Here is a 10,336-nt window from a genome sequence, read left to right as displayed (position 1 = left end):
TGCACCATCCAGGAAGTCCCAAAGTTTTATAATTTTAAAGCCCTAAACTTTTATTTTAAAAAAAAAAGCAAAATTTGGTAGACTTGGTCAATATCACAGCATATGGCGAAGATCTTCACAACCGGAAGGTTGTGAGGGAGCCAGACGTGAGGCTGTGTGGACAAGGGAGCAGCAAAGGCCCTGAGGTGTCAAACAAGGAAGCACACCAAAAATAACATATCATTTTGTTGACAGAGTTGTTTTTCACATGACCTCGTGGAATTTTCTAGATGAGATCCTCTCCATTATGTTGATGAGAAAATTGCAGCCCAAAGAGGCAAGGGACTCACTCAAGGGGCCCCAAGAGTGAGGGGCAGAGCAGGGGTTCTCACCCTTGGCCTCTGATCCCACCTACTGTTGTTCGTTTTGCTACATTGCTCCTTCGGGGGAACCGGAGTCCTCCTCCTGGAATGTTTACATGAGGAAAAGATGTAATGCCACGTCATTTCAGAGGGGGCTGGTCTTCACATTCAAGGGTGACATGAACCCTAAATGAAGAGGCAGTTTTTCTTACTCTCCCATGGAAATATCTATGTCACATCTTAACGTTTCCACTTCATGTTCCAAGACCTGTCGTTAACTCTTCATGATCCGTGAGTGGATTTTCCATTTTGTGTATTTTTCTGAAGGACCTGAGGCGCTTTGCTTTTTGTGGCAAGACAGGTTTTAAAAATCCTCAGGAGGAGAAGCAAAGTTGGCCATAAAAGATATCAAAAGTGGGAGAAGCGTTCACCGTTGGCTCATCTGAGCATGACACGTGTACCCCTGATGCCAAAAACTCAGCCTCTGTGCGCCAGTGCTGAATTGAATCTCGGAGACAGAGTTTTGGGTGAAGTAGAAAAGTATAGCTTCATTTCTTTGCCAGGCAAAGAGGGGGTCACAGGGGACTCGTGCCCTGAAAAACTGTGTGTTCCAAGCCAGGAGGGATTTGGTGAGGGGTTTTATAGCAATGGTTCAAGGGTGGGTTTCTGATAAGGATCGGGATGTGTGCAGGGCCTGCATTCCTTTAATCTGGGCTCAGGTGGTCTCCTGATGAGCTTCTCTGATTCTCAAGGAATGAATAATGCTTCACCAAGTACTTAACATCTTCCGTTGGTTGGGGATTTTAGTTCTGTAGAAGAGCTCAAAGATACTGTTATGTGTATCGCTTGAGTTGGAGCCAGGACCCTGCCCCAAGGCTGCACTATTGTGTCCTGACTGTTCCTCCCTTGCCTCTGCATCCCCTCCCTTCCCTGATTAGCAACTGCTCGAATCTGCCCTTTGGAACTCAGGGAAGGTCATGGAGGCTGGAGTTTATTCCCTACAAACAAGAAACACGGGCCACAGAAAGGATTCCGTGCCCAGGAGCCCCACGGGGTCCTGCTTGGTTTCACCCCCAACCAAGAGAGTTGGATGCAGAATCCATGCCCCATTCCAAAATAACCATGTGTTCCACATGTATGAAATTTACAAGTAGTTGCACAGGAATAACAGGGCTTGTGAAATTATAATATCGAAGAGTAACCAGCGGCAAAGAGGAATGATGAACTCACAGTCTAGGGGCCATGTTTTCAAGTCTCCATTGAGACTGAGTTTGTTTTCTGTGATCTGTCACATTTTCTGCTGGTCAATGTTTCCCTTTGGGGAGCCTCGCCAATGAAAAGTCATACAGAAAACAGTCACTCCCTGAAATGCCAGAAAAGCAGGGCAGGCAAATGCCCTCGTTTTCCGAGGAGCAGACTGTGTAAACCAGAAGAGGGTACTTCTTATGTTATCTTTGGCAAAACTCTCAGATGAGTTAGCAAATACTGACTGGAGATAAAGTAAAACTTGGTTCAAAGGTCAACCTTTGCACCAACTCAGGTTACATTCCACTCTCCTCCTTAGCAAAGAGGGGCAGACCCCAAAGCAAGCAGCAGACAGCAAAAACAACCTCAAAATTTCCCTGAATAGAGACCCATGGGATCTGGGGCCAATTGCAATTCTCCTCATTTGCAAATGTGCTGGGGCAATTGGCTACCCATGGAAGAAAGACTTAAATAGTAAAAGAAAAGATAGGACAACATGTTTATGACCTTGGAGTTAGAGAGGGCACGGCCTCAAGCAAACACAAATCACAAAGGCAAACAGAGAAAGAGTGATGTCAGCCTTTATCAAAATGTGAAACTTCTGATTCAAATTCAGAAATCACTAGAAGCTGAGATAAAAGAAAAGCCACAGAATGGGAGAAGATATTTGTAATATATTATATATAGATGTGTGTATGTGTGTGTATTTATGCATATGTGTGTATACATATACAGATATATCTACATATATGCAGAAATGTATACACATACACATAAGGGCTGGATTATTATCCAGACTCTATTAAGAACTCCTATCAATCTGTAAGAAAAAAGACCACACCATCAACCCAATGGATAAATAGATAAAAAGATGACCACCCAGCTCATAAAGTGGGAGGGTCTGGAGGAACTCTTGCTTTATCTCTATGGTGCAAATTATTTCCAGTGAGAGCTTATTCTTATATAAATTTTACAAAGAAAAATAAAGAAGAAAATTACCTGCAGATGAACCCAAGCAATGTGATGTATTAGTTTACCAGCACGTAGGAAGGGAGCACTTAATCTATAAAATATGAGCCCTCTGGTGTGAAGCTGGGCAACTACAGGGCAGCAAAGGCCAGAGCTGGACCCAAACAGGACAGAGAGGCAGCAGGCAAGAGGGAGGCACAGCCCCTCGCGGCTCTGTGCCTGGTAGCCTGTGCGGGGCCTCGGCTGCGCCCTGGGTGCTGGGAAGGATAGACTCCAAATTTAAGACCCTCTGACCACCATTCTACCATTAATGCTCCATTACAGATATGCAAGTCTTAAAAGGACTGATAAGAATTTCCACCCCCTTCCAATGCACAATTTAAAAACTACATTTGAATTATCGATGTTGAAGTTGCATTTAGAGACAGGCTAGAATGAGTGAAGTGACCTCAGTTTTCAGGCTGAAAACAGTAATATTTGTCTTGCCCTCTTTCTTCATTTGATTTGATTTTTTTTTTGTCCATTCACTCGTTCCTTCTGTTCTTCAGCAAAGAGTTGTGTGGACCTTCCAAGCACCACGTGCTGTGCTGGCTTCCAGGAGACAACGGCCATCCTGTCCCTGAATTCAGGGCTCTGCAGAGTGGAGGGCCCCAGCCAGGGATGCGAGGGACGCTGGAAAAATGACACTGGTGGACTTAGGGGTCTTCCTTGGGGGTGCTGGGCGCCCTAGAGGCCCCAGAGCAGCTGTCAGGGTCCATACCACGCAGGCCTGGGGATCCGAGCAGAAGCAAACTCTGATCCCTAACCAACCCAGGTAACTTCAAAGGCTCAGGTCTCCGGTGGAAGGAAGTGAACATTCTCATGTGGTTTGTGCTGGGACCACACAAGATGGTTCATTGCAATTGGACGTACACCTCACAACAGTGTGCTGTGTCATTTCTGGTATCAAAACAGCCATTTCACGTGCTTCGTGGACACGTGGGGTCTTGCTCTCGTGCTAATCATGCCGATGGATTCGGGAGCAGTGAAATGAGCAGATTTAGTGACTGAGCAGGGATTGTGGTTCTTTTTTCTTCTAAAATGAACAGATATGGAATTTGCTGTGCTTCTCAAGAGAGTATGTGCCTCCCTCCACACTTGTGGTAAGTGTTATTACTCCTTAAAAAGAAGAGAAAAATCCTTACAACATCTTAAGCCTTCAGCTTCTATTATGGGCTCCATCAGGTTGGACCCGCAGGCTTCGGGAATAAGGAGAACTGTGACCGCCTCTGGCTCCCATCTCACTCCACTCACCTCCTTGACACCCTCCGTCTCCCTGTCTCTCGAGGGCTCGATTGGAGAGACACACTTTACATTTTATAATACAGTACCTACTACTGGGAGATCTTTTATAAAGGAGGCCCCATGAGACAACAGTCCTGCCAACCCCCAAATCTTGGCAATGCACCAGATAGAAGCATCCAGCAATGTACAGGGTGTGCTACACCCTGAGGCAGCAGTGATTCCTCCTGGTGGCGAGGTCGCCTTTGCGATGGGATTCAGCCATTACTAGGAGTAAGCTCGTCGACCACTCTGAAAAAAGAATTAAAATGAGAATCACATTCAAAATCCAACTTGGGCTTCCCTATATATGTATATATATATATTTTTTCTTTTTAGATTTTTTTTTTTTTTGATGTGGACCATTTTTAAAGTTTTTATTGAATTTGTTACAATATTGTTTCTGTTTTATGTTTTTGGTGTTTTGGCCCTGAGGCATAGTGGGATCTCAGTTCCCCGACCAGGGATCGAACCTGCACCCCCTGCATTGGAAGGCGAAGTCTTAACCACAGCACCACCAGGGAAGCCCCCCTCCCTACATTTTTAAAATGTAGAAATGTGTGGATCTTACCCTCTCCTTCCTTTTCTCTCGTATAGGAGGTTGGGCTCCTGGGCACTGTCTTGTCAGTAAAGCCTGTGCACCATGGCCTCACCTGTTCTCCGGAGCCTGGGAACCTGAGCTGCATCAGACGCAGAGCAGAGTTTTGATTGATCCTCTTGCTTGCATCCTGGATCTCAACACCCTTTCACAGAGGGTGTCACTTTAGTTTCCCTGCCCTCTCCTGAGGTCACTTCAGCCTCTGAAATCAAGTCTGCCCCTGCCCTGCGGGCTCTGAGCTTCCCTCACTCTCTGCTACCTCTCTCCACTTGATCCTCAGAACACCATCTCTTTGGTTCTCAGTAATCCAGAACTTTCCACTCTGATGGTAGCACTGATGCCATTATACACCCATCCTCCTCCTCATCCACCTAAAACATTCGGATGGATCCGTCCCCTGGTCCCTTCCAACCCATATTCTTCCCTGCAGGGCATCCTCAGACATACGTTATGTGCTCCCTCGACTCTTCTGTGCTGAAGGAGGGTCCAGAGGCTGGGCTGGGGGAGGGGTTTCCAGGGGCCCAAGGACGGCTTCCCAGAGGAGCTGGGTCACATTGGGGTCTGACAGAAGCAGAAATATAGACAAGCAAAAAGGCTGAGGGGATGTGTTCTGAGCGGGATGGAGGGCCAGGCCCTTGGAGGATGGAGCCAAGATGCTTGGTAGGTGCAGGGCAGGGCAGCAGCAAGAAAAAGCTTCCAGAAGAACAGGAGGAGGAGCTGCAGGCTACGGGGGGCCTTGAAAGCTGGGCTGGGGGGCTGGCACCCTCTCCAGTGGGTGGTGGGTACCTCGGAGGGCTTCCCGCAGGAATCCCTTTCACTCTGATGGGTGATTCATTTTTCTTCCAACTTTGGGAATAAAAATCGCCCAGTCAACTGCTCCTCTACAACAAGCTTTGTCATATTCTTGAAGCATCTGTGCCACCCGCCTTTCCCTGGCCTTGATTAGCCTCTGGCCTTTCTGTGAAAGCTTGGTTCCTCAACCCCGTCAGTGATCAGGGTGGCCTAGCTTGACATCCAGGCTACCCAGTCCTGTCCCAGCCAAAGCTGGTGTGGGGTTGGGGAGTGTCTTTGTTGTGTGCATTTTAGCCGGCCGAGCTCAGGACTTTCCCGCGTGATCAGAATATTCTAGCTCAGGAGGGCAGGGTTGGTGCCAGAGCCTGGGAGCTTGGGGGATCCAGGACCATGAGAGCTTTCTGCTTCCTCCTCTTTGGGTTCCCGATGAGCCACTACAGACTGGCTGAACACTTCAGAACAAACAATCATAACTTAATTTTTTATTTCAAACGCAGCTTGAATTTTATCCAGTTTTCAGGTGACCCAAGGGGATAAATTCCCCTAATCCTACACCTGATAGTCAGAATTGAGAAATCACCCTGGCCTGGAACACAGGAACTTTTCTTTTGTAACTCCTGTCTCTGCTCCTCAATGCCTGGTTTTCTGTTTGGGAGTCCCCCGGGGGTGATGGTGCCGCCAGATAAAAGTTGTAATGAGAGAGGGGCCGAGGGGTCTGGGGAAAAGGCAGGGCAGAGAGTAAACAGACCTTCTCCAATCCAACGTCTAGACTGCAAGGCACTCAGTAGGTCTGCAGAGTGACTCTGACTGCCTATGAATGCCCTCTATTCAGGAGTCCAGGCTTTTGTTTAAGGCCGGGCTACATTCTGAAGAGCAGAGAACTGGCCTAACTGGTCTGGCCACTCAGCAGAGGTGAATACTTCCCCCTGGGGCCAGGACTCAGGTGAATGAAGTCATCGATATTTTGGGGGCAATTCTAATCTGTGATTAACTTTTATCTCTGCTGTGAAATAACAGCCTCCTTTTCAGCCTGCTAACAGTAAATAAAACTGGCTACCTGGAGGGGTCTGTTTCCTGCTAGGCTCAGACCACGGGGGCAGCTCTAAACAGAGGCAGACTTGAGAAGGCTGATGGGGCACCCCTGGGGAGACCCTGGAGTGAGGGAGGGCTGGGTGTGAGGGGGGGACAGGAGTCCTCCTAGTCTTGGCCTTTGTTATTCCACTACACCCAGCTGTCCTGACCTGATTTCAAACTCAGCTTACCCAAAGCAGACAGGCCACTTTCTCCTGTCCCCTCTCCTTGTTTAACCAGGAAGGCTTGATAGAACCATTTAGTAATTTTTGAGTCCTGTCTCATTCAGTCTTCTCTTGAATCCCTCAGTGAGCACAGGGTCACGTTGGAAGGCCTTCCATTGGCCGCCCTCTCCTCCCCAGGCCCTCAGCTTTGCAGTAGCCTTTTAATTTCTCAGCCCATATCAGGTCTCAGACAAAAAGAAGCCAGCGTTGTTTTTCTAAAAGACATATTTGTCCTCTGTCTAAAGTTCCTACTGTTGGGACCCTGGAGCCTGGCACTCAAGACCCTTCATGGTCCAACTGAGAACCTTGGGTTCTCAAACTCAAGACCATGGGGAATGTCATAGCTGAATCAGGCAAATGAAACCCAGGGTTTTTTTTGGTCTCTATTTTGTTTATTCAATTTTGATGGAGACAAAATACCAGAAATAGTTTACTTTCCTCTTCACTCTGTAGTAAAACAACACAGCAAGCAAGGTGTGACCATTCGCACGTGACCTCACTGCTGGGGAGACAGTAGAGAGTGGTGGGGACTAGGGCTAAGACTAGGACAAGGCCAGAAAGTTGCCCAGTGAACAAATCTTAAGGAGGCACTCACTCTCAGGGCCTTGCAAGTACAGGGTTGGCACCTGAAAGTGAGTGCATCCTTAAATTTTGCTCCTTGGGCCTCACTTGCCTCACCTTAGTCCATCCCTTGTGAGGATAGTGGTAAAATGGGAAGTGGATCCACCCAAAGGGATGGCTGATAATCAGCTTCAGGTAGTTGTTGCCAAAAGGCAACACGGTGGTCCCACTGCTGTCTGCAGGCACAGAGCAGGTGCTCAGTTATGTCAAATGACAGCGTAGGCTTTAGAAATAGAATTTTGGAGCCAGGTGAGTCTTGAATTAGCATCATTCCTTATTCAAGAAATAATTATTAAGAGTCAGCAGCTCAGCTGCTCTCAGCCCAGGGAGCACTGGCTGCTTCAAGAGAGAGTAGGTTATACTGGTATTGCAGGTGTAGTTCCCTCATGATTTCAGGACCCTGACAAACTCCTCTTCATGGAGCTTCACTCTAGTACTCATTATGTAACAGAGGAATAGGAAGGCAGGAAAGAAGAAAAAAATAATTTTTTAAAAAGCACACAAAATGTGTAATAGCAAAATAATAATTACAGTAGCTATAAATAGGCTTAAACTCATCTACTCCAAGAGAGCAATTAGTAGACTGGATTTCTCTAAAAAGTTCCATTATATCCTGCTTCCAAGATACTATCTAAGACAAAACCACACAGAAAGGCTATTTAAAATAGAGGGACAGAAAAATATACACTAGGTCACTGCTAGCAATAAGAGACAAATTAGAAGAAGAGAAACCACATAATAATCAAGACATCAGATCAGAAGCCATCTTAATTCTAAATGTATACTCATCTAATGTAAACACACCTCAAAATATAGCAAGCAAATTTACAGAATTACAAGTCAAAGATTTTGACTCATCTAACTGCACCAGGAATTAATAAAGCAAGCAGCTGAAAAAAATTAGATATAAAGGATTTAGAAAATAAAATTAATGGGCATTATTTCATGTGTGTGTGTGTGTATAAAAGTCTGCAACCAAAGAAAAATAGTCATCATTTTCTTTGGAGATACATAGATCATTTGAAAATTTGACCACATGCTAGGTCACAAAGAAAGACTGAACAAATGTCTAGAATTCACCAAAATCACACAGATTATATTCTCTAAACACAAACCAATTAAATTATAAATCAATACTAAAAACATAGTCTCAAACTCGTATGTGTGGGAACTCAAATTATTCATAGGTTAAAGAGAAAATTACAAATGAAATTTCTTTGGGATAGACTGACAATAAAAGTATTGCACATCAAAATTCAACAATTTGGCAACTGAAAGTATACTTAGAAGCAAATAAATAAATGAATGAATTTATTTTTAAAACATAAGAGATTTAAAGTAAATGAGGTGAGTGTTCAAAATAGAAATGATAGGGGACTTCCTTAACGTGATCAAAGATATCTACCAAAAATGTACAGTAAATGTTACAAATAGTGGTGAAACTTTGGAAGCGTTCCCATCAACATCAGGAGCAAAGACAAGGATGTCCATTATCAGTATCCCGGAAGCCTCACTGAGGGCACTAAAGCATGTAAAAGAAATAAGAAAAATAAGAATTGACCAAAAAAGAAACAAAAATGTCCTTATTTGCAGAAAATATAATAATCTATATAGAAAATTCAAGAGAATTTTCAAATAAGCTAGTCAAATGGAAAGAGAATTCAGCAAATATGCTAGATGTAATATCTATACACAACAATTAGTACTATTTTATGCAGTATTTAAACCAATTAGAAAATATAACAGGAAGAAAATCTCATTTATACTAGCAACTAAAGCTGTAACATATCTCTGCATGCATTTAACAAAAGACATGCAAGTTGTTTTGGTTTTGATTTGGTTTGGGGAGGCTTTTATTTATTTTTTATTTTTTGGAGAAAACTTTGAAGTACTGCTAAAGAAAATTAAAAAATATAAAAAAGTGGAGTGATTTATCATGTTCTTGAATGGAAAACTAGACTTTAACAAAGATGTCAATCATCCCCTAATTATTCTCTAAATTCAATACAATTTTGTCCAAAATCACAAAGGGTATTTTTCGTAAAATTCAAAAAGCTGATAACCATCAAGACTAATTATAAAGTTATGATAATGCAGATAGTGAAATATTGGTACAGAGATAGCATATAGATCAATAGAAGAATAGAGCACTCAGAAACTGACCTATGCATATGGAAATTTGATTTATGACAGAAGGATCATTACAGATTAGTTTAAAAAAAAAGGGACCGGTGAGCTCATTCAATAAATAACCTGGAAGTAATAGTTTATCCCTATAAGAATAAGTTAGTTACTTACATCACAACACATGCAAAAATAAATCCTATGTTTATTAAATACCTAAGTGTAAAAAGCCACCACTTAAAACAATTTAGAAAAAAATATAGAAGACTATCTTTAGGAACTCAGAGTAAGAAATTATTTTCTCAAACTAGTTACAAGAAGACAAACATTAATGCAAAAAGTAATAGACTGGGCTTCCCTGGTGGTGCAGTGGTTGAGAATCTGCCTGCCAATGCAGGGGACACGGGTTCGAGCCCTGGTCTGGGAAGATCCCACGTGCCGCGGAGCAACTGGGCCCGTGAGCCACAACTACTGAGCCTGCGCGTCTGGAGCCTGTGCTCCGCAACAAGAGAGGCCGCGATAGTGAGAGGCCCGCGCACCGCGATGAAGAGTGGCCCACGCTTGCTGCAACTAGAGAAAGCCCTCGCGCAGAAACGAAGACCCAACACAGCCATAAATAAATAAATAAATAAAAACATCTGATTGTCTTTAAAAAAAAAAATGCTACAGCTTTAAAAAAAAAAAAAAAGTAATAGACTACTTAGAATAAACAGAACTACGTTAATTTTTTAAAAACATTGTTTATAAAAAAGGTTAACTGTCAAGTCAGATACAGATGCTTGCAATGCAGTCATGTAACTGACAAAGGGTCCGAATCCAGAACACCTACAAATCACTGAGAAAAAAAAATGGCTCAATAAAAATAATGGGCAAAGATGAGGACAAGTCCTGGATGAGGCAATCCAAATGTCAAACGAATTTTGATAAGATGGTCAACATCATTAGTAAACAGACAAATGCAAACTCAAACGACAAAGAGATACCATCTCTGTGTTCGGGTTCTCCAGAAACAGAGCCAATAGGATGTGCAT

This window comes from Balaenoptera borealis (genome assembly GCF_965194805.1).
Source record: "Balaenoptera borealis genome assembly, chromosome: 15".
In the NCBI taxonomy this organism is placed as follows: domain Eukaryota; kingdom Metazoa; phylum Chordata; class Mammalia; order Artiodactyla; family Balaenopteridae; genus Balaenoptera; species Balaenoptera borealis.
The sequence above is the reverse complement of the archived record's forward strand: the minus strand, read 5'-3'. Positions refer to the sequence as shown.